The following is a 26,702-nucleotide window of genomic DNA, read 5'->3' on the forward strand; positions in this document are numbered from 1 at the left end:
GCTGGGCGGCAGGTGCTGGGGTTCACTGCTCAGGCTCGGGTGCTGGGCGGCAGGTGCTGGGGTTCACTGCTCGGGCTCAGGTGCTGGGCGGCAGGTGCTGGGGTTCACTGCTCGGGCTCGGGTGCTGGGCGGCAGGTGCTGGAGTTTACTGCTCGGGCTGACAGCATCTTCTGCAAAACCATTCTCTGGAAGGCAGAAGCGTTGTGACTGTTGAGTGCACTGATAATTCTGGGCATCGGGTCAGTGTGAGATGTGTGATGTCATGAGGCGGGACGGGGGGACAGGGGGTCCATCAGATGATAGCAGTCCATCGACCTCAGCAGCCTGCCTCTACCTTGAAGTCATTAGAGATTAAAGTTCTTGAGCAGTGTTAATGTGCAGAGGGTGACGATAACCGCCGGGCTCCAGTCAGATCCCAGGGGTGTGTCTTGCCCTTCCTTCTGGGCAGACGCAGTTCTTTGACACTGGGTCTAGTGGAGGCCTTGTGGCTTAACCAGCGCTTAATGCGTGTGTGTGGTTCGCCCAGTGAAATTTACTAGCACCGTAGTACAAGGAATGAGCAGAGGGAAAGAATTCTTCCTTATCCCTTTCTTTGTTTAAGATGAAGAACTCCGTGGTATTTTTCTCTGTTTAAGCAAGTTTTTCTTCAGCAAAAAGAGAATCCATATAAGCATTTTCTGGTACTGCTGAAAGCTCAGTGATAGAATTTTAATGTCTTTTCTGTCAGGGCTTAGGGTGAAAATTCAGTGATGCTCTTGAAAGCTCCAGTGATTTGAAAAATCCTTCAAAAGATCTTTGCTCTGTTGCAATAGTTACGGGAACACACATGGAGGAATTCTATGCCAGCTACTACTAAACGGCTTTGCAAATATTTTGTGGTTAATCCTCACAACCCTGAACGAGAGATGCGTTTACAGTGTGTAAAGCTGGGGCTCAGAGAGTTTAACTTGGTAAATGGTCAAGCTCACATAGCTAGTAAGTGGCAGAACCAAGGGTTTGAATTCATGTTTGTATGACATCAGAGCCTGTTTTTTTTACTTTTAAGCCAATGGGGTGCTTCTGCTATAGTCTCTCAATTTTTAAAACGTCTTTATTATATATTTACTTTTTAAAAAACATTATATATTCATGCGGTTCAAAATCAAAATACTAAAGAAGGTACACAGTAAAGTCTCACTCCTACCCGACCTCCCATCCACCCCATTCCCTTCCCACCACAGCAAACAGGTAACCATTTTTATCAGTGTTTTTTAGCTGTCTCTGCAGAGTTCCCTTGTGAAAATACAAGCAAACACAAATTGTGTTCTTATTTTCACTCTTTCTTGTATGTTAAGTGGCATACTACACTTATTTTTTCCACTTAACACTGTATCTTAGAGATTTCTATCTTAGTAATAGCTTGTTTATGTATGAATAAACTATTATGATAATATAATAAATATATATTTTGGTCTTTATCCATGGTTCTTGGCTCATAGGTCCCAAAATCTTTGTAGTTTCCTAAGAGACTAGAGTAAGAGGGGCATCTTTTGCTAAAATATTTGGTGTTACCCTTTGGTTCCTGAAGTATCTTTAGAGTGATAAATGTGAAAAGAATATTTTCTGTTATTCATTACAAACCCCTTTCAACCACACCTGAGTTTATGTTAATAAAGTGATTTTTTTTCTTTTTTTTTTTTTGGTAAGCTCCTAGTAACTTAAAATAGGGTTAGGAACCAATTTTGAGTTTAGAGGATTAGAACTTTCAGCTCTACCCCCTCTGACCTCCAGCAAGGGGAGAGGGGCTGGAAGTTGGATTAATCACCAGGGGCCGATGTCTACATGCTGATGCTGTATATTTCTTTTCTTTTTTTTTTTTTTTTAAAGATTTTATTTATTTATTTGAGAGAGAGAGAATGAGAGACAGAGAGCATGAGAGGGAGGAGGGTCAGAGGGAGAAGCAGACTCCCTGCCGAGCAGGGAGCCCGATGCAGGACTCGATCCTGGGACTCCAGGATCATGACCTGAGCCGAAGGCAGTCGCTTAACCAACTGAGCCACCCAGGCGCCCTGATGCTGTATATTTCTATCCAAATCCCTTTCTCCTTCAGTTTCCTGCACCATAGTAGCCAGAAAGCCAAAAATTCTTCCCTGATTCCCTTATGGTTGGAGTGGTTGGCATGGGACCTGGGTCTGACCATTGAGATTCAAGTAAAAATCACTTGTGAGGGGCTTCTAGAAACCTGTTTCTAAAGGGAGTGACTTCTCTAAAAAAATAAAGTCTTTATAAAAGGTGGAGGGTGACTTGGCTGGCATGCTCCATCAGCTCCTTACCCTGAACTTCTTTGCTCTTCTCTCTTCCTGTCTGGACCGCAGACAAGACTCCCGGAGGAATGGCGGCTGTCACGCGTCTGTGATGCCGAAAGCCACAGGACAAAGACAGGTAAGCAAGAAGACAGAAGGTGCCGGGAACGTCATGACCTTCTTGGCCAGCGGGGCCAGCCCTGGGTGCTTCACCTCAGGACCTCTTGTTTTGTTTTTTTTTTTTTTTTTAAGATTTTACTTATTTATTTGACAGAGAGAGACACAGCGAGAGAGGGAACACAAGCAGGGGGAGTGGGAGAGGGAGAAGCAGGCTTCCCGCGGAGCGGGGAGCCCGATGTGGGGCTCGATCGCAGGATCCTGGAATCATGACCTGAGCCGAAGGCAGACGCTCAACGACTGAGCCACCCAGGCGCCCCAGGACCTCTTGTTAAATGATGTGCTCACTCGTTTCCGTCGCAGGGATCCCAGTCCTAACTGGTGATACCGGCTGGTGAACATTCGCACCTGTTCTGTGGCAGCACAGCTCTAACCACTGGAGGTGTTAACTTTTACCGTCCTCATTACACTCCGCATAAGGATCTTAGGAGAGGGACCAAAAGTTTTCAGAAGTGTGGTCCCTGAGCCAACGGCATTAGCATTATTGGAAACTTGTTGGAAGTGCACATTTGGGTGCCTGAGCACACGTGAATCAGAAACTCTTGGAGTAGGGGCCCAGCAGTCTGTTTTAAGAACCCCCAGGGTGATTTTGATGTATCTGAAGTTTGACAGGTTAATCTCTGTAGATAGGGTACTATACCCATTTTACAGACAAGTAGACTGAGCTGAATTTAAGTCACTTGCCCAATGTCTAGACTAACTACTGAGCCTGTGTCTGTAACAACTACATTACATCCCATGATAAGAATTCCTGCTCTAGAGAAGTGGTCTCCAAAATTTGAAAACCTACCCCTTTGAAAAATAATCTACCCCCTCGTACATTTCTAGATTGGCGTATAAAATTTTACATCATAAGTTTAAACAATGGTAAAGAATGTGATTTCCAGTCCATTGTAAATTATGATATTTTAAAATGTGTTCCATCACTCTCCTAAATCTATCCAGTGGAATCTAAGTACCATAGTGATTATTATTTTAATTATTATTTATTATTTTATTATTATTATTTATTTAAATGGACTATCATTTGTTTAAAAAATATTATTTATTATTTAAACGGACTGTCATCCATTTAAAAAAATAATTTTCCTCTAACATTTGAAATTTTACATCCTCCTCTTTTGTACCTGAACTTGTATTTTCATTCCCCCACCCCACAAAAATAAATTCTATTGTAACATGGCTATTTTTGATCTACCTTGTCATACTTCTCTGAAATAAAAAAGTATAAACATTGAATTTCATATATTTTTTTAAAATTCCAGTGACCTTAACAGCTTTAAGAGTAAATTTGTTTTCTGTATTATTATTTTTATTAGCATAAAATCAAATTCATTGTGAATGTATTGTATATTTTGATAAGTTAATAAACTAAAATTGAATTGCAAATGCATCTCTTAATAAGATGGATGTTGCTTAGATTTTCTAATTAATTCATGTATCTATGGATCAATATTCCTTGTTGCAAGAATGAGACAAGTTCATCAGTTTTCAGTTTTCATTATTGAAGATAAGAGAGATTATATCAGTTTATATAAGTAGGTAGGAATTCAAGGATTTTTGAAGTAGGAATGCAATTCTAATTATTCTGACCCCTATATTACTGCCAAAATCACTTTATGTATTACAAAAATTTGTTAATCTGTTGCTGACGACTGGGTTAGACCCTCTTTTGTTGAAAGTAAATGTACGAGAAACCACCTGAGCTGCAGAAGGCCGTTCTCTTGCTCACTCACATCATTGTTTTAGAGCCCTTGGTCAGATGCTTTGAGGAAGCTTTGCCTCTTGGGGCAACATGAAGGGTATGACTTGGGTTGGTTGAGAGTTACCCCCTCTTTCCTTAGTGGGCGAGGGGTTGTGACAAAAGGGTAGGTGGGAAAGCAGGATGTTTCAGGTGGATCAGTCATGATGAGTCTATGTGGAAGCCCAAGATCCGCAAGTGGATTCCCTGAAAAGTGTGTTCGTGGATTCCCAGGGATTCGCATATCCCAGCTTGAAAACTAAAGGATACTAAGAGATATTTCTTAGAATCATGGTCATCATGTTCTACAAAATGTAAACAAATAGATTACTTCAGTTTAAGTTTCTCACTTGGGAAGTAGGTATGTCTGCAGAGAACATGGAGCTAAGCTGCAAGTCACAAATTGTTTGTATTCACAGTGTCATTATACACCTCTGAGAGGGGATTATTTGAGTATCTTGGGTCATCTTCAACCTTTTCACATATTTTTCGGTGGATATTCAAATATTCTGAATATGTCCTAATTCCAGGAGACACCTTGTCCTGGTAGCAGTAGTCACAAATTCTTGAGCTCCAAGAGATTAACCTTCATGCTACTCTAGGACTTTTGGCCTCTCTGTAACCCACACCAGGGGAAATGAGTTTAGAATCACAGGTATTCAGCCTGTTTTCATTCTTTGCTGGCCCCACATCCTCCTGTAATTTCTCCTGTGTCTGCACTAAGTTGCTTTTCTTCTCTCATCCATAACTACACTGATTCATTTTTCTTTTCTTTTTATTGTGGAAAGAACACTTAACATGAGCTCTACCTTCTTAACCCCCCCCTTTTTTTTTTGTTTAGATTTTATTTATTTGACAGACAGCGAGAGAGGGAACACAAGCAGGGGGAGTGGGCGAGGGAGAAGCAGGCTTCCCGCTGAGCAGGGAGCCCGATGCAGCTTGATCCCAGGACCCTGGGATCATGACCTGAGCCGAAGGCAGATGCTTCACGACTGAGCCACCCAGGCGTCCCTATCTTAACACATTTTTAAATGAACAGTAGATTACCACTGACTGTAGGTACAGCACTGTACGGCAGATCTCTGGAGCTTACTCATCCTCAACTGCAACTGTGCCGGTTGATGAAGACCTCCGTTCGCCCCGCAGCCCCTGGCGACCCCTGTTCCATTCTTGGCTTCTGTGAATTTGACTATGTGAGATGCCTCAAATAAGTGGAATCATGCAGTATTTGTCCTTCTGTAATGGCTTATCTCACTTAGTATTCTGTCCTCACGGTTCATCCATGTGGTCGAATATTAGCTGAATTCCATTCTTTTTTTAAGGCTGAATAACATTGCATTGTATGTATAGACCATGTTTTCTTTATCCTGTTGAACATCTAGGTTGTGTTCACATCTTGGCTGTCCTGAACATCGTTGCAGTGAACATGGGAGTGCCAAGATCTCTTCCAGATCCTGATTTCATTTCTTTTGGATAAATACCCAGAAGTGGGATGGCTGGAGCACGATATGTTTTTGATGTTTTGAGGAAACTCCATACTGATTTCCTAAGTGCTGCACCATTTCATTCCTATCCACAGGGTGCAAGTGTTCCATTTTCTCCACATCTTTACCAACACTGTTCTTTTTTTTGGGGGGGGGAGGTCCTTGTTTTTTGATAATAGCCCTCCTCACAGGTGTGAGGTGGCATCTCATTGTGGTTTTGATTTGTATTCCTCTGATGATTAATGACACTGAGCATCTTTTCATGGGCCTGTGGGGCCATTTATATATATGTTCGTTGGAGAAATGTTCGAGTCTAGCCCAATTTCTTGTTGAACTATTTGTTTTTTGTTTTTGTGTATTGCTATTGAGTTGTAGCAGTTCCTTATCTAGATAGAGAATTATCCCTTATCAGACACATGGTTTGCAAATACCTTCTCCCATTCTGTAGGTCACCTCTTCACTCTATTGATGGTTTCCTTTGCTGTGCAGAAGGTTTTTAATTTGATGTCATCCCATTTGTCAGTTTTGGCTTTTCCCGCCTGTGCTTTTGGTGTCTTATCCATGAAATCATTGCCGGGACCAGTATCGTGAATCTTTCCCCGTATGTTTTCTTGTAGCTTCACAGTTTCAGGTCTTACATAGAAGTCTTTAATATATTTTGTTTTTTATATGTGGTATAGTATAAGGGTCCAGTTTCATTCTTTTGCGTGCGAATGAATATTGTTTTCCATCAGTGTGTGTTGAACAGACTATCCTTTCTCCATCTTGTGTTCTTGTTGAAGATCAGTTGAACCTATTCAGGGTTCTTTGTGCTTCTGTATGAATTATAGAATTTTTTTTCTGTTTCTGTAAAAAATGCCTTTGGGATGTTGATAGGGACTGCATCGACTCCGTAGATCTCTTTGGGTAGTGTGGACATTTGAGCAATATTGAGGTTTCCACCCAATGGGAAGTCTATTTGTGACTTCTTTGCTTCATCACTGTTTTGTAGTTTTCAGTGTACAAGTGTTTTATTTCCTTAGTTAAGTTCATTCCTAAGTATTTTGTTCTTTTTTGTAACATTTTGAGTGGGATTGTTTTCCTAATTTCCTTTTTGGATAGTTCATTGTTAGTGTATAGATAAAGGGCAAGTGATTTTTGTGGGCTGATTTCATATCCTATAATTTTACTGAATTCCTTTATTCTAACAGTTTTTAAAATGGAGTCTCGACGATTTTTCTCTCTAGAAGATCATGTCAGCTGTAAACAGGGATAGTTTTACTACTTCATTTCTGATTTGGATGCCTGTTCTTTCTCTTTCTTGCCTCATTGCTCTGACTGGGGCTTCTACTACTACGATGAATAGAAGTGACAAGAGTGGACATCCATGCCTTGTTCCTGATCTTAAAGGAAAAGCTTTCATTTATTCACGTTTGAGAATGATGTTAGCTGTGGGCTCATATTTGATCTTAAATTATGTTTAGGTACATCCTTCTAAACCTAGTTTGTCGAGAGTTTTTATCATAAAAGTTCGTCGAATCTTGTCAGATGCTTTTGCTGCACCTACTAAGATGATCCTGTGATTTTTATACTTCATTCAGTTAATGTGGTGTATCCCATTAATCGAGTCATCTTTGAGCTGTGTTGATGATGATGAATATCCTGGCAAACCCGGCAAGAGTGTGTCCCAAATCTACTAGTTTTGGTGAGTCGAATTTTGTGTTCACCTAGGATGCAGAAGCCTTTTAGTTTTTGATTTTTCAGAAAGGGAGTCTGTCCATGAATTGTAGCTAAATTGGTATGTTTGTGGGAATAAGGTGGTCCACATGTCTTGCTCCAGAAATAGCACTGATCCGTTTTTCTTAGCGCACCTTGACCCATCAACCAGCTCTTGGAGTACAGCCCGAGCGCTCTTGGTGGGCCCTGACCCTGCCAGCACCGTAGTTCCAGTGACTGCTTCCTGAGACCATCCTGGAGGTTTAACTAGCTCTGTGGTAAAGGAGCTCTAGCTCTTGACCGTCCCAGTTTTGAATATTCCACTTGTGATTTATGGTTTTCTGGGCACTGGGGCCATCATTCTGTGATGGGTTCATCATCCAGCAAGTAGCCCAGGTGACTACATGCCACACTGTTCTAGGCAATGGGGAAACAGACAATGGGGGACCTTATGGGCCAGTGGGAGGAAACAAAAAATAGTATCTCTGGTAGGTAAGAGCTATGAAGAAAAATAAAGCCGAGTATGTGGACAGAGAAGGAGGAGGAGTGCTCTCTCATGTGGGGTGGAGAGCAAAGGTGGCCCTTGAGCAAAGAAGTGAGTGTTCATTATAAACTACACTTGCACAGAACTGCAAACATGGTAGCATGGACACTTAAGAGATCCCGTCTGTTCCTCGGCCTCGTAGTCTTTGGAGGCCTGAATCTCATTTGCCTAGTGGGGAGAGAGAAGCTGGCAGAGGGAATGGCCCACGATGCTCTCCTCCCGCCACAGCTCAGGACTCCGGAAGTCTCCCCCACACCCTCATTCATTACACCTCCCCTCCCCCAGCCCAGAACCTGTCAGCTGCTGGCTGCTCACTCGTGAGCCTGACCTCTCTTTTCGTCACCTTGGGACTTTGTTCCCGAGCATAGGGTTTCTTCCTTCTTCTAGAGCAGAAAACAGGGACACAGACAAAGGATGGCTTTGTGTCGAGTGCCAGAGAGAGCTGAGAACGCTTGCGTGCTCGCAAAGGCAGATTAAATCATAATCTTGGGTCCGTAAGGATTTTCCCACTTTTATGATGTCACTAAGTGGGCCCACCAATGAGCAGGCAGGATACATTGCCTGTATTCTCAGTCTCTCCGACTATTCCTTTCATATTCTTACTCTAACGGAAATCTGGTTCTCTCCTATTGATCCTGCCTGCCTTGCAGTCCTTCTGAGCGGTAGTGGCTTTCTTCCCCACCCTTTGTTACCACTGGGCCTGGAGATGGGTAGGTCTCCCTCTTGCTCCTCATTGCCCCTTCCGGACTGTTTTGTCCTCCCTTCTCCTAAAAACACTTTTCTCCTAGACTTGACCACTCTTCCTTCGTTTTGCTGTCATCTACAGACTGTTGGAATAATTCCTGTCATTCCTTGATCATTTAAGTCCTTAGAGCACTGTCACTCGCTGATACTGCTCCTATCATAATTCTTGGTGGTGATAGAATCCAGGAAGGCGATTTTTCCAGTGCTCTTGGCCTCCCAGTTCCCCGATCCCTCATCCAGGGATCTTTTTTCCACTCTCCTTTCAACCCCCTCATGTGGCCCAAACTCAGACCGGTGTTTTTCACCTTTTACATCAGCTCACAGTCATAAATAGACATTCCATGTGTGAATATTTTTAACTGGAAGTTTTGCAATCCACTACTTCCTTTGCTACTATAAGTAAAAAGGATAAAGTTAGTACCAAATACGTGTCCGTTGTCCTACAGTCTTGCCCACCCTCCGCTCACACTCTCACTTCCCTCCTTACCCAAACTAGATTCCGTGACCCACCACTGCGGCCACTCTCTTGCCCACACCCTCAACCCACTTGCTTTTTCAATACTTGTACAAAATGCTTATCCTTCTAAAAATCTGCATTTCTATTTGTTCGTTGCCTAAACCCATGCAGGTGAACGAAACTGGAAAAGAAAGCAGACCGACTAGTCCAGCTGTAAATTCATGACCATACAGCTCGAGTGAGCCCTTCGTGCTGCCCCGTGATCCCACGCCATTCCCCAGCCCACTCTTCTAGGTAACTTCGCACCTCTCCGCAGATCTCCAGTGCCTCCTACCCTGTGCTCACCTCAGCTGTGAATTTGCCTTCTATTCCCCTAGGAAGATAGAAGCAATCAGAGGACATTTCCCACACATTCTCAGTACCCCAGCTAGCAACTTGGTGTGTAGTCTGGCGGTCTTCCTAACGACTGTGCATAATTTGCTCATTCTGTCATCTGTGGCCAGCCCCAGGAATACTGACCTCTCCCTCAAGCTGCCAGTATCTGCCTCCTGCATGTTAAAAACAAAAGACCTTTTGGTCCCACATTTTCCTCTAGCTGCAGCCTCTTTGCTTTTTCGGCAAGCTCTTCAAAGAGTTGTCTATTGTTATCATACCCACCTCCCCCCTGTGTGTTCTTCCCCGGGACCTCCTCTTCTGTCAGTCTTTTGATAGGCTCTGCTTCTCATTCTGCGCAAAGAGCTTTTGTCAAGGTCGCAGTGGCCTTCTCACTGATGAACTGTGATCCACTTTCGCTCCTCACCTGACTTGGCTTCTGGATGACATTTGACATGAGACAAATCCTCCTCCTCGAAACATTTTCTTCTCTTGGCTTCTGGGACTTCTTCCCAGTCCTCTTTGTTGGGCACTTCTTGTCTCTGGGTCTCTAAATCCTGAAAAGCCTGAGAGCTGAGTCCTAGGACCACTTCTGTCCTTGGGCCACACTGAAGCCTTTCCTCTCACTGGTTTATTTCCCATGTATTGTGGATGTTTCTCAAGTTTAAATCCCGGTGTCTCTAGCCTGGACCTCCTTCCTAATCCCCATGCTGGTATATGCAATCACCTAACATCATCTTTGGAGATCTAAAAGCCATATCAAATGTAACATGTCTAAAATCAAACTGCTTCTCACTCCCTGGTGCCTCCAACTTGGTCTTACCCATATCATTAAAGAGCAACTCAGACTTTACAGATCTCAATCCAAAACCTTGAGGCCATTCCTGACTCCTCTTTCTCTCATATCACATGTCTCAGCTCATCACTACCTGCAAAGAAAGCCCAGTGTGAGACTTCTAATGCCCTCCTCAACCAAGGACATGCTCCAGGCCACCCTCTCATCTCATGGGGCATCACTACTCCAGTAACTCCTGAGTTCCTTGCTTAAACCTGTGCCCTGTAGACTAATCATAATATAGCAACTGAGCCAATCCATAGAAATGTGAGTCCGATCTTATTCCTCTGCTCCAATGGCTTCTCAGAATACACACCAAATTCTTTAATGTTACCTGATGGATCTTACACAATCTGGCCTCCATCTCCTTTCTGACCTCTAGCACTCTCCCCTCTCACCTCACTCCAGCCACCATACTGGCCTCCTCGCTTGAAGCAATACATGATTGACTATGAAATGGGGCAGTCAGTCATTGTCCTGTGTAACCCCACAGGGTGAACACGGTTTGGACAATGTGGTTGGGTAAGCTTCCAACCCACTCTTGGGCCTTGAAGGATAGATTTATACTGACGAGAAGACGGAAGCAGGAGGACCTAGTAGATGGGATTGAGCAAAGGCAAAGGGTTACACAGTCTAGGGATATCTCCGTACGGTAACCATATTTGTTTGCAAACCAGTATCAAGCACCTGGCAGAGTACAGGGACCACAGCAGGTGGTCGAGACATTTATTTACTGAGTGAATGAGGGATATTTGGATGGTAATTAGTGGGCAATAGGACAGAAGGTTTAAATGGAGCCCATTCGAGGAACACTTACCTATACAGGATTTGGGAAACAATGTAGCAAATGTTTTTTGGCAGAGAGGTTGAATTTTTGGAGGGAATAGACAGAAACAAAGCTGGAAAATAGGTTGAAGTGAGATTAAGAAAGGGCTTGGATGTCACTTGAAGGATTACATTAGGTGTGCTCAGGGAGATGTTAGGGGGCTTCCAAGCGGGGGGAAAACCTGGTAAAGTTATTGGGGGAGGGGCTGTCAGTCTGGAGTCTGGAATGGTGGTGATAATGGCTGGAGCCTGGGAGAGACATGATGAGGCAATGTTCTAGAACTTCAGGCGTGACACACAGTGGGCCTACAGTCCTTGTTAAATAAGGAGTTAAACTGTAGAGGAGATATTGAGGCTAGAATGGGAGATTGAAGAAAGTGTTAGGAATGAGGGATCATTAGGAATTGTCTTTGAAGGATGAGGTGTGAAATTGGAGGGTCTGGGGAAACGCCTCCCACTTCTTCCCTTTCTTAGGTGATGTCTTTCCATTGGTGCTTGAGGATGAAGAACCTGAACAGAGATGTGATCTTCACCTGTCATTTCCTGGCCACCACCCTCATGTGGTGGTCTTTCCTTGTCTCCTCCTGGGTGGAAATAGAACTGCCTGGAGATCCCAATGTCCTCGTCAGTGTGCCCTTCGAAGACTGCAGTAGTCAAATGTGCTGGGTGCCCAAACACAAGCCAAGTGAGTCCTGGTGTAACTGCAGCCTTGGGTACCTGCCTCCTGCCCACCTCGCCATCCCAGCCACTCCTTCCTGCTGGTGCTCCCAGGACCTCTGGTGCTCCCTGTATACCTGGGCACGTGGAAAACCGGGGAGTGACCCCTAAAAAAGGGTGAACTTCTCAGAATCTCTCGTCATCCTTCCCTGATCCTAGCCTACTTCATACTGGGTGGAGTTTTCATGATCAGCACCCTTCTCTCACTCTGCTTCAACTTTTTGTTGCTGACCTTCCCTCAGTTATTCCCTGAGACCCAGAAACAGTATGTTTCCTGTGCTTTTATCTTCATTGTCACAGGTAAGGAGAGGCAGGAGTGAACTCGGAAGGTCTTGGCTTTGGGTTGGGGTGGGATTTTCGCTTGATGAGCTTTTTAAACACTGTTCAGGAGAGTGCAGGGGAAAAGAAAAGTCTAGGGGAAACACATGGTCTCAAAGGAGGCAGAAGGAAAGTGAGGGGCAGTAACAATGACGTGATTCTGGTTTTCATTGATCATGACCCTACAGTGAAACCTTGGAGGACTGGTGGAGGCTAATCAGGAGATCTGTCTCTCCCCTTTCTTGGGTCCACAGGTACTTTTGTGTTCCTCTCATTATTTATGCACTACATACAAATTTTGGAAATATCTCAGGGACGTGATCCACCAAAAGTCACCTATAAGTTTCCTTACTTCATGAATGTGTCCAGCTCTGCCCTGTTTCTACTGTCTGGTGAGTGATCACTGGATTCTGACGGAGGAAGGTGAGTTAACCTCCCAAGAAGTAGATAAAGCTCATTTCTTTGATCTCCCTTTTCTTTTGTCTTCAGGTCTCAAACATGTGGAAGTTACATCCACAGCCAATTATCTAACTTTCTCCTTTTCCTCTTTGGTTTCTGGGCATTGATGTCCCTTACGATGCTTGTCCACAATCTCTTCCTGTTGTCCAGTGACCTATATTAAAAACTCTGTTCCTTCTTGATTTCTTCCTACAATTCAGTTTTGCAATATAAACCCCAAAATTGGGATTGAGAAGCGATCTCTCTGCACCAAACATACCTTGAACAAGGGGTAGAATGCAGAATATGGGAAAGAATTATTTCCTTTTTTTTGACAACGGGACATAGAAGACAACATGTAGGACCAGTTACATAATTTGTGAGGCCCAGTGTGAAATGAAGATGTGGCGTCTCTTGTTCAAAAATTATTAACAATTTCAAGACACTGACAGCAAAGCATTAAAGTGAGTCTGAGGCTCTTCCGAATGCAGGGTCCTGGGTCTCTGCCCAAGTCACGCGTCTGGGAAGTCAGCTGGGACGACGTGTTACGGGGTGATAACAAAAACGTGTGTGGCTAACCCGCACTTTGGTCTCAGGGCCTGTTACGCTCTTTGAAAATTAGAGATGGTCCTCGCCAGATCCATCGGTATAGTTATTTTCTTAGGGGCCATCTGCCTTCACAATTCCCAGCGTGTGGGAGCTGTTGGAGTTTTAAAATCTTGAACATGCCACATGGATACCCCCATCTCATGGGAAGACACAAAGCTGAGCCTAAAACCAAGCAGAAGGCGTGAGCATAATGCAGAGGACTCTCCACCCGTAATTGGGGATTTCTCAGCCATTCGTCCCAAAGACAGTGTCACTGATTCTGGAAAGAACTGACTTCTTCCCCTTGTTCTGGTCACTTATCTTTCCGGAGCCCCGGACCGCAGGTCTGTTTCATGGCAGAGGAAGGGAAGCGGGTAGAGTTGCGTGTGCGGGAGAAGCAGATAGGCGGCCTTGCGTGTCAGCTCCTGGATTCCGTGGGTGTCTGTCTGCCGTTCTCTGCAGCTCTGCACTTGCTGGGGGCCTGTTGTACGGGGGTATTTCCTTGTCCTCAAAGGCCTTTCCCCATCTGTGAAGTTGAAGTGTCAATAAAAACCCTCTTCCCTCTGGAAGTGTTGTGACTGGTCTTTTTTTCTCGTGGTGGTATTTCAGCAACTGTTGCTGGCGGGCACAGTTCCTGTGTTCGGGGGAGAGACCTTCCGCATGTCTGGGGTCACAGAAGGGCGGTAACCATGCATCACTGCCACATACAGAACCATAGCTATGCCGGGGTGCAGCCCGGGGTCCTGGAGACCAGACGGGCTGCAAGCTGTCTGTCCCACTGGGCACGTCCCGCACAGGTGTTTGGCCGGTAAAGGTGTTGATGAGGTGATACAGTTTTTAGAGAAGTGAGAAATGAATTCTAGACTATTTTAAAAGCTACAGAAATTAATCTGGAACATTTTCATTAAGGACAGTTCATAAAGGAAGAGAATGCCTCTCTTAAGGGGCAAAGGAACTAATCTTTCCTGAGCACTTACTACTTACCAGGCGCTGTGCTACACACAGTGTGTGTGTGCGTGTGTGTGCGTGTGTGCGCGTGTGCATGCGTGTGCGTGCTCACAGTCCAGTGCAGTAGGGGCTGTTATCTCTGTCTTAATAACGAACGCACTGCGGCTCAGGGAGAGTAGGTGTCTAAGCCAGAATTGGGAGACAAGATTGTTGGGCTGCAGTGTCCGTGTGTCCATGAACTTTTCCCTTCTCAAGCTCTCAGGTGAGGGGTAGACTTACCTAGATCTGGGCAATCTGCTCCAAAGTCCTTGTTCTGAACTATTATACTCCACAGCCTTTGAAAAGCAAACTTATCTTTTTACCAGAGAGTGACTATCTTTGTAGAAATCCTCCTATCCAGATAACTAAATTTACAGAATCCCGACGATAAACCAGAATGTTAATTATTCTAAGTTTCTGTCGTTTTGACTTTCCTCATCACTAATACCAAATATGGACTGTAGGTCAGCTGATTCCTAGCCTGCGTAAGGGACCCTGAGTGTCAACCCTATGCTGTCAGGGCAAGTTTTATTTTACGTATTCCATCTTTTCTCCATCGTGCTGGGTATATCTTCAGTGTAAAGAGCCAAAGGGTTGAAATCTTGCCATTTGCACCGACGTGGTTGGAACTAGAGGGTATTGTGCTGAGCGAAATAAGTCAGTCAGAGAAAGACAAATACCACATGATTTCACTCATATGTGGAATTTAAGAAACAAAACAGAGGATCATAGGGGAAGGGAGGGGAAAATAAAATAAGACAAAATCAGGGAGACAAACCACAAGAGACTCTTAATCATAGGAAACAAACTGACAGTTGCTGGAGGGGAGAGGGGTGGGGGGATGGGGTAACTGGGTGATGTAATGGGCACTGGGTGTTATATGAGACTGATGAATCACTGACCTCTACCTCTGAAACTAATAAAAAAAAAAAGATCCAAAGGATTGGCTTTTTTCACTATTTCTGAATTTACTTTTCTCCTCTTTTTAATTATACAAGTATTATAGAGGGTTGTTGTCAAAACACATAAAAATATGGCTAAGGAAAAAAATATATACCCCACATTCCAAAGTAAACACTGTTAAGCACATTTTATTGTATATATATTTCTGGACATTTATATACATATGCTATGTGTATACATTTTTAAAAAGGATTATCATCCTGGGAAAACTTTGTACCCTATTTTTAAAAAATTCTTTGTCTTAAACATTTTTACTAAAAGATAATAACTATTACAGTCTGAAGAGTGAAGGCCAATAAATATTTGTTGGGTGAATATATAATTTCTCTTGATCACCAGCTCCTTCCAAACCCCTAATTCAAGTATCTCTGGACACTGTATTGCTTCAGGCAAAAAGTATTTTGTTCCTCATTAGAGCAAAAAATAGTAATAATAATAAGGATGTCATTTTCTCCTTCTCCCTCTAGTTCCAATAAACCTGCACTTTGTTCTCATTCCCTCCTTTAGAGGGGCAGTGGGAAAGAAAGTTTCAGATTCAACTCCTTCCTGGTTGGATAAACTCATTTGAAAATAAACCACACTTGTTCAGTGTGCAAAGTTGGAGATGCTATTTGTAAGCCAAGTACTGATAAAATAGAGCTCTCCAAAATCTATTAAATGAAAAACAGAGCTGCAGAACGACAGGTAAATATTTTATCTTTTATGTAAAAAGATAGGTAAATGAAGGCTATGTTCATATTTGCAAGTATCATTTAAAAAAGTCAGGATGCTGGGACGCCTGGGTGCCTCAGTCAGTTAAGCGCCTGCCTTCAGCTCAGGTCGTGATCCCAGAGTCCTGGGATGGAGTCCCGCATCGGGCTCCTTGCTCAGCAGGAGCCTGCTTCTCCCTCTGCCTGCCACTCCCCTTGCTTGTGCTCTCCTCTCTCTCTCTGACAAATAAATTAAAAAAAAAAAGTCAGGACGCTCATTAGAAGCTAAGGTGAAGGTGCTGGTGAGAACCGGAGCGACGGGGGGAAGGAGGGCCACAGACTTTTCAGTTTGCCTTCTAATACTTTCTCATTTTTGAGCTGTGTGAATATACTACTCATGCAAAAAATATATATTGCATTGTTTCTTTCATTCTTACTGTGCTAAGTAAGAGTGTTGAAAAGTGTTCTTATTTTTTAATCATGTTTTCTCTTACACGTGATCGTTAATTTTATGTGTCACCTTGGCCATGGGGTTCCCAGATGTTTGGTCAAACATGATTCCGGATGTTTCTGTGGGGGTGATTTGGGGTGAGTTTAACATGTAAATCAGTAGGCGGAGGAAACCACCTTGCCCTGTCCAGTGTGGGTAGGCTTCATCCAATCAGTTGAAGGCTGGCCCTCCCCTGAGGAAGAGGGAACTCCCCCCACGTGACCGCCTTGAGCTGGGACATCAGTTATTCCTGCCTTCAGACTCAGCCTGAAACAATGGCGCTTCCTGAGTCTCAAGCCTGCTGGTCTTTGGGCTAGAAGTACACCGTTGGCTCTCCTGGGTCTCCCAGTTGCTGACTGCAGATCTGAAGACTTACCAGCCTCCATAATCACAGGAGCCAACATGTATATTCCATCCTGTTTGTTCTGTTTCTCTGGGGAAGGCCGACTGATAGAACCAGTAAAGACAGGACTGTCCAGTGTGAGGTGGTAGGAGCGTGGCAGGCTTTACATTTTCTGTACAAAGACAAAACCAATCCAGATCGCCTCATTTTTCCTCCTCGAATCAATTTCCTGTTGAAAATAAAAGCTACCTGTCAGTCTCTTCCTCTATCCAGAGAGCCTGGGTGGGAGGGGAGAAGCTTGGTTTTATTTTCCCTCAGTGTTGTGTTCCCAATATCAAGATGCATGTTGCAAAAAAAAAAAAAAAAAAGTTTAAGGGATGAATTGGTAGCTATTGTTAATTATGTATTAGATGAAAAATTAATACCTGTAAAGGATTTTACAGGGCTTCTACACCATGGGGAGGCATCTTGGGGGCCACCATAGAATTCTGCCTACCTCAAGAAACAACAACAGAGGTTGGAGTTGAGTGGAAATTGCCAGCATCACTGACGATTGGAGGAATTTAATAAAATCAAGCGCCTGAGACAACAGGTTCAGATCTTTCTGGTGGCAGAGATAGGTGTGGGATGGTAGTTTTAGATCAGTTGACTCTCTGGTGAGGAAATGTGACATAAGATAACTTCTATAAGGATGGAACCTGGACCTGGTGCTATTGGCATGACAGTGAACAACATTACTCACTGACCACTAAGAGACTGCTGTGTTTTCTCTTCAGCAAGTTTCAATCTGGTAAAATCTTTGCCACCTGGAGTCTCATTTCAGAAAAAAATAAACCCTCCACTTCCACTCATCCTTTCTCTCTCTCCTTAATCCACAGGAAAGAAAAAAGATGACAAAACCCACCTTTGGTAGGGATGAGTCTTGCCTCTCCATGGAAACTGAGTCTCTCTCAAACCAACTTACTTCTGACTGTGAAGACACAGATGAACTTCTTGGGAGGAACTCCCTTCCTTCTGCCCAGGAAGGCCAGGAGCAAACATGAATCTTAAGGCTCAGACTTGAAATTCAAGGCAGCTCATGAAAATGATCCACTGAGCTGCCCCCAGGATCAGAGAACTTTCAAATGTGTAATCCCAGTGTTTGATCTCAAAACATAGATGCAATTTAACTATCAGGACAAATTTTATCTAATTTTTAATCTGATTTGGGGGTTTCTGTTAAGGCCTGCTATAAAAGAAATGTGGGAGTTTCTTCTAAGGGGCAAGGGGACTAACCTATATAGTGACAAAGAGACTTCTTAATTCACCAGGCACGTAATCCTTACAACTGCCTTTCATGAGGTAAGGATTATTACCTCCATTTAACAAAGAAAGATATCAAGGCTCAGAGAGTCAGTGGGAAAGCCAGAATTAGAACATTGGTTGTCGAGTTCCAAAGTTCATGGTCTTTCAAATCATCCCGTCCTATACATTTTAGAACAGAATTTAGTAGTCTGGCTTTTCAGTCAATGGGGAGAATATGGATATTCAATAATATGGTGTTGGCATGCAGAAGAATGAAACTGGACCACTTTCTAACACCATACACAAAAATAAACTCAAAAAGGATGAAAGACCTAAATGTGAGACAGGAATCCATCAAAATCCTAGAGGAGAACACAGGCAGCAACCTCTCTGACCTCGGCTGCAACAACTTCTTGCTAGACACTTCTCCAAAGGCAAGGGAAACAAAGGCAAAAATGAGCTATTGGACCTTCATCAAGATAAAAAGCTTCTGCACAGCAAAGGAAACAATCGACAAAACTAAAAGGTAACCTTTGGAATAGGAGAAGATGTTTGCAAATGACATATCAGATAAAGGGCTAGTATCGAAAATCTATAAAAAACTTATCAAACTCAACATCCAAAAAACAAAAAGTCCAGTTAAGAAATGGGCAGAGACATGAACAGACATTTCTGCACAGAAGACATCCAAATGGCCAACAGACACATGAAAAAGTGTTCAATATCACTAGCCATCAGGGAAATACAAATCAAAACCTCAATGAGATACCACCTCACACCAGTCAGAATGGCTAAAATTAACTCAGGAAACAGATGTTGGCGAGGATTTGGAGAAAGGGGAACCGTCTTACACTGTTGGTGGGAATGCAAGCTGGTCCAGCCACTCTGGAAACAGTATGGAGGTTCCTCAAAAAGCTAAAAATAGAACTACCCTACCACCCATCAATTGCACTACTAGGTATTTATCCAAAGGAGACAAATATAGTGATACAAAGGGGGCACATGCACCCCAATGTTTATAGCAGCAGTACCCACAATAGCCAAACTATGGAAAGAGCCCAGATGTCCATCGACCGATGAATGGATAAAGAAGATGTGGTATATATATACAATGGAATATTACTCAGCCATCAAAAAGAATGAACTCTTGCCATTTGCAATGACATGGATGGAACTAGAGGGTATAATGCTAAGCAAAATCAGTCAGAGAAAGGCAAATACCATATGATTTCACTCATGTGGAATTTAAGAAACAAAGTAGATGAACATAAGGGAAGGGAGGGAAAAATAAAATAAGACAAAATCAGAGAGGGAGACAAACCATAAGAGACACTGAGCTCTAGGAAACAAACTGAGGGTTGCTGGAGGTAACTGGGTGATGGGCATTAAGGAGGACATGTGATGTAACGAGGACTGGGTGTTCTATGCAACTGATGAGTCACTGACCTCTACCTCTGAAACTAATAATACTGTGTATGTTAATTAAATTGAATTTAAATGAAAAAATATGGTGTTGGCATTACTGGCAGTTCTCTGGAAATAAGGTAGAGTTAGATCTATATTTCACATATTAAAACACAGGAAAAATTGGATAAATCAAAGATCTAAATACAAAAAAGAAATCATGAACATTCTAGAAGAAAGCATGGCATTCCTCTGTCACTCTTCTTGATCTCCTAGTGGGGAAAGGCACACCTAAGTCAGACGTTGAACCAGAAGACTCATCACTTTGGCCACCGACCCAAATCACTGCAAAATTCTAAGGCAAATAACAAACTGGATTATCGGTGACATATCAGAATAGGGCTTAATTGATTCATATTTAAAGAGCGCCTATAAATCATAAGAAAAGACCTAACAACCAATAGAAAAACGAGTACACAGGAAAGGAAGTACAGATGGCTCATAAATTTAAAAAATGCTCAACAACAACAACATTTTGCCGAGAAAGGCAAAATCAAACTCCTCTGAGGGACCATTTTTAGATTTCAAAGCACTCATGTTCTGCTGGTGAGGGTTCACCTCTGCTTTCCGGGCGAGCTGGAGGGGCAGCCCCAGCCGAGCTCTGACGACCACCTTTAGAAACAGTAAGAATCCCCTGGCAGGTGGTTCTCGCTTCGCAGGGGCCACAGAGAACGAGGGCTTCCTTCCTGTGGCTTCAAGGGCGAAGCCTCCAAGTTTCCATCCCCCTTGCAGCTGAAGGGCCTGGGGTTAAAATCTCATTAGGGAGACTGTGGACGTGGTGAGTTTTCCTTACGTTGGCAATTTGATGGGGTCGGGGCCAAAACAGCTCACGCAGGTACTCCTGCCTAGTCCTACTGCTCGAAGGCAGAGCAGGGAAACACTTTCTAACGATACTTTCCAATGTTTTCGCGGAGGGATGGAAAAGCAGAGCCGGGATCCGACCCATGCACGTCGCCAAGGGCCAGCCTGCTGCCGGGAAGGGCTGCAGAGGCGAAAACCTGCTCTACCGGGAGTGGGGTTCGAACCCACGCGGGCACACGCCCATTGGATCTTAAGTCCAACGCCTTAACCACTCGGCCATCCCGGTGGCTGGGCTCCTGTCCTCGGCAATTAGATTTTTATTGGATCCAATGTGTTGCGCTGCGCGGGAAGGAAAGACCGACTTACTTCTGTTCCTGGGGAGCCGCACGAGGAGGGCTGAGAGAGAACACAGCACGCTTCTCGTGCTGTCGGAGAGCGCCCACTTTGCCCCGAGCTGCCCTCGCTAGATCAGCGCCTGTTTCAGAGAAATCGCTCTTCTTCTTGGATACGAAGAGGAAAACGCGTGGGCGGGGACGGAGCGTAAGGGACAGGCGGGCCCGGGCGCACCTGCTCCCTCTGCCCGCCGCCGCCGCCCCGATTCTGCCGGAAGACAGCGGGGTTTTCCTGCTCTCGCGACCCCCCTGCAGAGCCCCGGGCCAGAGGCTGCAGGGCTGCGCCCCGCGGGACGGGGGGGGGTGAAAACGAGCGAGCCCTGGGGGGCGGGGCGTGGAAATCCCTAGGGGACACAGTTCGCATTCGTGACTTTGATTTTAATGACAGGACGCTTTCCCCGACAGCCGCTATCCACAAGGAGCGCACCGAGCTCAGTGTGGGCTGCAAGGACGGCAGGGCCCCCCGAACCCCGATAAGGGGTGGACCGCGAGAAGCCAGCCAGCGCCCTCCTAACACGTCCACCGCGTGGGACTGCACTCGGTCGAGGGCGCTAAGAGTGGTCGTGGGGAATCGAAGGATCCATGAGATGGGACATCTGGGGTCTCTGGAGGACACGGAGCTGAAATGAAATCCTGTAGCACAGGCTGGCATATAATTAATTAATTTACATAGCAATGCCGAGCACCTCGTGTGTAACAGGGGCGAGGGCGCCTCAGGCAGCCGAGGGAAGGCACCGCAGGACGAGGGGGCTATGTCAGGGGTGCAAGACAAGCAGAGGGTCCGAAGATGACTCTTCCCAGAATCTCAGTTGATGAAGAAGCCCAACCCTCATTTGAATGTTCAGACTGACTGGGTCCCCATCCAGATCTTTCTCTTTGCCTGATAAATTCAGGTACAAGGAATGGCCCCCATAGGTGCGGTGATTGTCCCGCTCTGGGTTCTGTCTCTGGCCCCATCAAGGTTCAACTCCTAGAAAGGAGACGTTGCCTAAGAGAGTCCTGCACCGCCCAAGCCCTGAGGGAAACCCAGATCTCTCAGTGCTGGGGTGAGAACTGGGCTGGGGATGGGGTTGCGCATGCCTGCAGGGTTCCAGAAGAAACAAATCAGAGATAGAGTCCATCAGGTATAGACAGATACAGAGGTTTCCAAAATATTCCAGTACTGTTGTTCTTCACATGGGCTACACAGTAGAACCAGCTTTAAGTTTAATTCTTAAGTGTGACAGTAAAGAATAAAGCTACCAGAAGTATATGAAGGAGAATATCCTCATGTGCCAGTGAGCAGAGAACTTTTAAAACCTTCAAAAGCACAAACAACAAAGAAATACAATTCTAGTATTTGCTTCCATTAAAATGAAGAATATGTAAAATAAAGGCCATAATAGAAACATCAATAGATAAATGTGGTCATGGGAGAGTATATTTAAATTGTCCCCAGATAGCAGGGGTGAGATGGATAATTAGATGATATAATAGCAAGATCAAAAGGAAATGGACAAAGGATAGGACAAGCAATTTAGGAGAGAGATATATGAAAACTAACAAATATTATGCAAAAATTTCCCAATTCATTAATCACCACAGAAATAAAAAATAAAAAGAGACAGTACTCTACCGCCATTCGATTGGCAAAAGTAAAAAGCGGAGTAAAACCCATTATCGTAGGACTAGGAATTAAAGAACCCTCGAATCCTGCCGGTAGGATCTGAAATCGAGGCTGTCCTCCTGGAGAACTTCTTACTCTGGTGGAGGCTGTCCCCGTTCTAGCACGGAGCTACTCTGCTCCTGCTTCTGAATCTTCCCCGACTCTTCCCACCCCTCAAATCCTACCCGTGACACAGGACACACGGAAGGAAGCTAGTGTCAGCAATGGGTGCGTCTTGTGAAACTGGAAGAAACTTTGCTTTTCATTGTTAGGCAGTGTAAATGCATACTTTAGAATAGCATGCACGTTCATCTGCAGTGACAGAGAAGGTGACCATGGAGCAACACGGATGGAACTTCAAGTTCTAACACTGCGGCAAAGGAGCTCTGCCAACAGATGGCGGCTTCTGTTTCCACCTGTGAAGCATTCGCGGGGGGAGGCATTGCCCTCCCCCGGACACAACGAGGATGCTAGACACAAATATGGGACTAGTGGGATATGTTCTGACCCTTACTGTCAGCGCAGGACCTTGGTCCCTGACCGGAGCGGAACAGAGGCGATGGGCCTTACACAGGTTTTAGCTTGTTGCCTAGAGGCAGTTTCTAGGCCTCTGCACCCCCGGGGGCGGGGGGGAGGGGAATCTGAGCCAAGCAGCGTCGCTGAACTGGGGGCAAAGATAGCATTTCAGGGAGGCCAGTGCACTTAGCTTATTTGGAACAGAGTAGCAGAGAGGAGAAAGCTGCAGAGAGAGACAGGGAGAGAGGGAGGCCCAGTGGTGGCCGAGGGGCTTTCTTGCACCTTCAGTGGAATTCTGGTTCATGATCAAGTGGGGTTAAAACTCCAGGGGCTGGAGAAAGAGCCCCTGGAAAAAAGCAAGCTGCTTACAAAGTGCTGGAAAGAGCTCCCAGCAGCTGCCCTGAAGACACGCACTTCCTGCACCGTTTCCGAATGCGGACTGCAAACCTGCCGGCGGCCAGTGTAGCCGGAGACTCCCGGTCAACGGCGCCGGCTTGCTCAGCCTCTCCTGCTGTTCATCGTCAGACGGGAGGTGGGAGATTTAAGCTAAGGGAAGAACTGCTAAATACAAATGAGCGAGAGCTTACAGGGTTCGAAAGAAGAAGCTGTTTCTTTTTCCCAGCGGCTCCAGGTGAAAGCCGATGCTAAGGTTAAGAAATGCCCTTCAGGCACACATTGTGAAATCTTTTGTTGCAGTGCCAAGTGAGTCCAGGTGATCTCTCCGCAGAAAACCCGGGCCTGCCCTGCGAATCCCAGCCGCAAACCCACAAATCGGAAGGGTGGGCCCGCCAGCACCTTTATAGGAAGCCAAGGTAAACAAGGGCTTATATTCATCAGGTTGGCGAATGCAGTTTTTATTTAATACAGAGGTTGGAAAACTTTTTCTTCAGTGGACCAGACAGTAAATATTTTAGGCTTTGTGGCCACACAGGGTCTGTTGAAACGACTCACATCTCCTGTTGAAGCAGGGAAGTGGCCACAGATAATAGGAGAAGAGTGTGGCTATGTTCCAATAAAACTTTATAAAAACAGGGAGCTGGCCAGATATGGCCTGCGGGTCAGAGTTTGCGGGCTCCAGATCTAAAGGAAGATGCTCCAACAACGTTCGTGACATCGCAGGGGTGTCAAGAGCACGGTGGTGAACACTGACGGCTGGAACGAAAAGGGAAGGAGGACAGCACGAAATGAAAAGAGGACCCTGAGCCTCCCAGACTGCGATGGGAAGGAGACTTAGTAAGAGAAATGTCGTATGAAGAGGATGGATGATTGGGAGGGTGAAGCCAAGAGTCCAGGAGGACAATTCCCAGGCAGCACGACTGAGTCCCAATCAAGTGGCAGCATGTGCCCACTGGCTTCGGGAATTGCTGTAGATCAGTGTCCCTGGTTGTGTTCTCTGCCTGGGGGGTACAGAGCTTAGCCGCTGCTTCCTCTGCCTGTCTGTGGGAAGACACGTGACTTGTACCTTCAGGCCATAGCTGTTCCAGTCACGAGGAATCCTGCTTGAGCATTCCCACCGAGGAATTTCGTCTGAGCCTTCCCCCGATCTAGATGATGCCATCCTGGATTTCACGTTGATGTTACAAAGGAATCCGACTGGGAGGGAGGGAGTATATTTTGGCATGTGGGAGAGACAGCATCATTGGAGGTCAAAAGTTAGGGGGACATATGGATAAAATCAGGGCCTCGTTTCTACTATCACTCACCCACAGAGTTGGAAGGGCCGGCTCACTGCTGGTCCGAAGGGATGTGATGGGTCTCAGCACCAAGCGAGATGGGCTTCTCAACCCGGTTCTCGTTCCACAGAGGGAGCATTCTTCTTTGGTTCTGCCTGGGGTCCAGGTTCACCTTCTTGCTAGATCCTAAAGAAATTGCTGAAATAAGAACACAGATTAAGGCGTGAAATTTTTAAAACAATATGTGACAAGAGAAGATGGACTGTGGGGCTCCGTGGCTTAGTTGGTTAAAGCGCCTGTCTAGTAAACAGGAGATCCTGGGTTCGAATCCCAGCGGGGCCTCTCCCTTTGTGGTTTTATGAAAACTTGGGTTCATAGCTGATTGAAACCTCAACACCAGTCTACCTGACTGAGGCACTTTGTAGAAGAGCTAGAGAATTATTCACCATGAATTAGCAAAGTCAATGCTATGAACTAGACTTGAGCTATAGTTTCCTAGTTTTAAACTTTTGTAGCTACTCTCCACATTTCCTAAGAAACGTGCAGTCTCCCTTCACATTTTGCTTTGAATATAGACAAGACAAGAAAAAGGAGATAAAATGTGCATACTGTATAAATTGAGTGCTGTAATAGGATCCCTCCTTCTCCCATGATTCTGCATTCTAGGACATCACTGAATATTTTGAAAAGTAGAGCAAAATGATGGAATCTTGAAAGAGTAAGAATGATTAGTGATGAAACATATGGAAACAAAACACAAGGGAAAACAAGAAAGCTAAACAAGGGACGGGACCTGAAGGACTCAGACGAAAATAGAAGGCTGGAAAAAATGCGTCAAACCCTGCAATAAAGTTTTAATGCGCTAGTGGATCTTTTTCTTTTGATATTCTAGGGCGTGCCGTCAAGTATGACTATATTGGACAAACGCATCCCCTCACCCTCAGTAATGTGCGCATTCCCGTCAAGCACAGGGTGGCCTTGTTCTCAGCTTCTTGCTCCTCCCTGTAAGGAACGCCGAACTTGGATGATTGCTCCTTTTGTGAGCTTTGGGGAGAACTTGTCTATTACTTACGGTCCCAGTGCAAAATGAGAACGCAGGGCCTTTTGTTTAAAAGTTACTGAGATTTTCCAACCGGCCATCGCAGAACATTCCATCACGGGTCTGCCTGGTGCCCATGCAGAGGCTGGAGGGCGAAGCCAGCCCTCTCTGGGAGCGCATTTTTTTTTTTTTTTTTTTTTTTTTTGGCAAAGACTGGATTTTAAAGGACACCTAAAAGTGGAATGGAATCCCAAGTGATGGTCCCTGACATCAAGTAGTTTTAGGAGGGAGCTCGAAGGTACTGACGCGGGAATGTTACATCACACAGACAAACCCTGTGAAAACACACTTGGTGGAAGAATCTTCTCTCCAGCTGCACGTTCTTCTCTCAAGCGACTCCTCCTTCCAGGTCCCAGTAAATGTCACCTGGCCTTGGCGACAGGGCGCACAGACACCTTGTCCCGGCGCGTCCCCGTGACTCTAACTCGGGCTGTGTTCCACGCAGCAACGCTGCGCGCTGGGTGCCCTTGGTAGGTTTGAATGCGAGGCTGGGTCAGAAGGGCTGACAGGTGTCCGCGAAACGCGCGATCTACCTGTGAGACAGAAAAGCTCACCCGCCGCGGGGCACGCGTGTTTCCGCCCGGTCTCGAACCGGGGACCTTTCGCGTGTGAGGCGAACGTGATAACCGCTACACCACGGAAACCCCTGCGCGGCCTCCGCGCTCTCCTCGGCTTCCTGCGTGCGCCCCGCTGGTTCCTAAGACCCTGGGCTCTTCTCCCCACTCGGGTCTGTTTGGGAGTCATTGCAGCCGCATTTTCAAGCCGATCCAAACCAGCACCACGCCGAGGCCAGGAGGTACCCGACTCCCAGATATTCTTAAGTATTCAAGTTCTAGGAGCCTTCTGCTAAAACCATGACCAGCCCCAGAATAATCTCAAACATCCTGGCGCCGACCAAGCTTGCATCTTCCTCCTGCATCCCTCCGAATTCCTTCCCACCGGCTCACCAGCATGGAAATGATTGCCAGACTCTGCTGGGTTTACCTTCAGACTCTGTGAAATGCCCCCCCCCCCATTCTTTATGGGTCCCTAGTCCAGGCCCTTGATAGCTGTTCTTCCCCCTCTCCGCACAGCCCCCAGGCATGGCTCTCAGTCTATTCCCGGCCTACCTTGAAATTCAAAACCTCACTTCCTTTCAT

The 26,702-nt window shown here is 45.3% G+C and overlaps 3 non-coding genes across 3 annotated transcripts; 1 reads left to right on the forward strand and 2 right to left on the reverse strand.

The window, feature by feature from the left end:
- Positions 1-20,441: 20,441 nt before the first annotated feature.
- Positions 20,442-20,524, reverse strand: TRNAL-UAA. Its single transcript has one exon. It is a non-coding gene; the product is annotated as a tRNA-Leu (tRNA).
- A 4,208-nt stretch (positions 20,525-24,732) lies between these two features.
- TRNAT-AGU lies at positions 24,733-24,806 on the forward strand. Its single transcript has one exon. It is a non-coding gene; the product is annotated as a tRNA-Thr (tRNA).
- A 1,328-nt stretch (positions 24,807-26,134) lies between these two features.
- Positions 26,135-26,207, reverse strand: TRNAV-CAC. The gene has a single exon. It is a non-coding gene; the product is annotated as a tRNA-Val (tRNA).
- Between the last annotated feature and the right edge of the window lie 495 nt (positions 26,208-26,702).

Source organism: Phoca vitulina, unplaced genomic scaffold (genome assembly GCF_004348235.1).
Source record: "Phoca vitulina isolate PV1807 unplaced genomic scaffold, GSC_HSeal_1.0 scaffold125, whole genome shotgun sequence".
Lineage (NCBI taxonomy): Eukaryota > Metazoa > Chordata > Mammalia > Carnivora > Phocidae > Phoca > Phoca vitulina.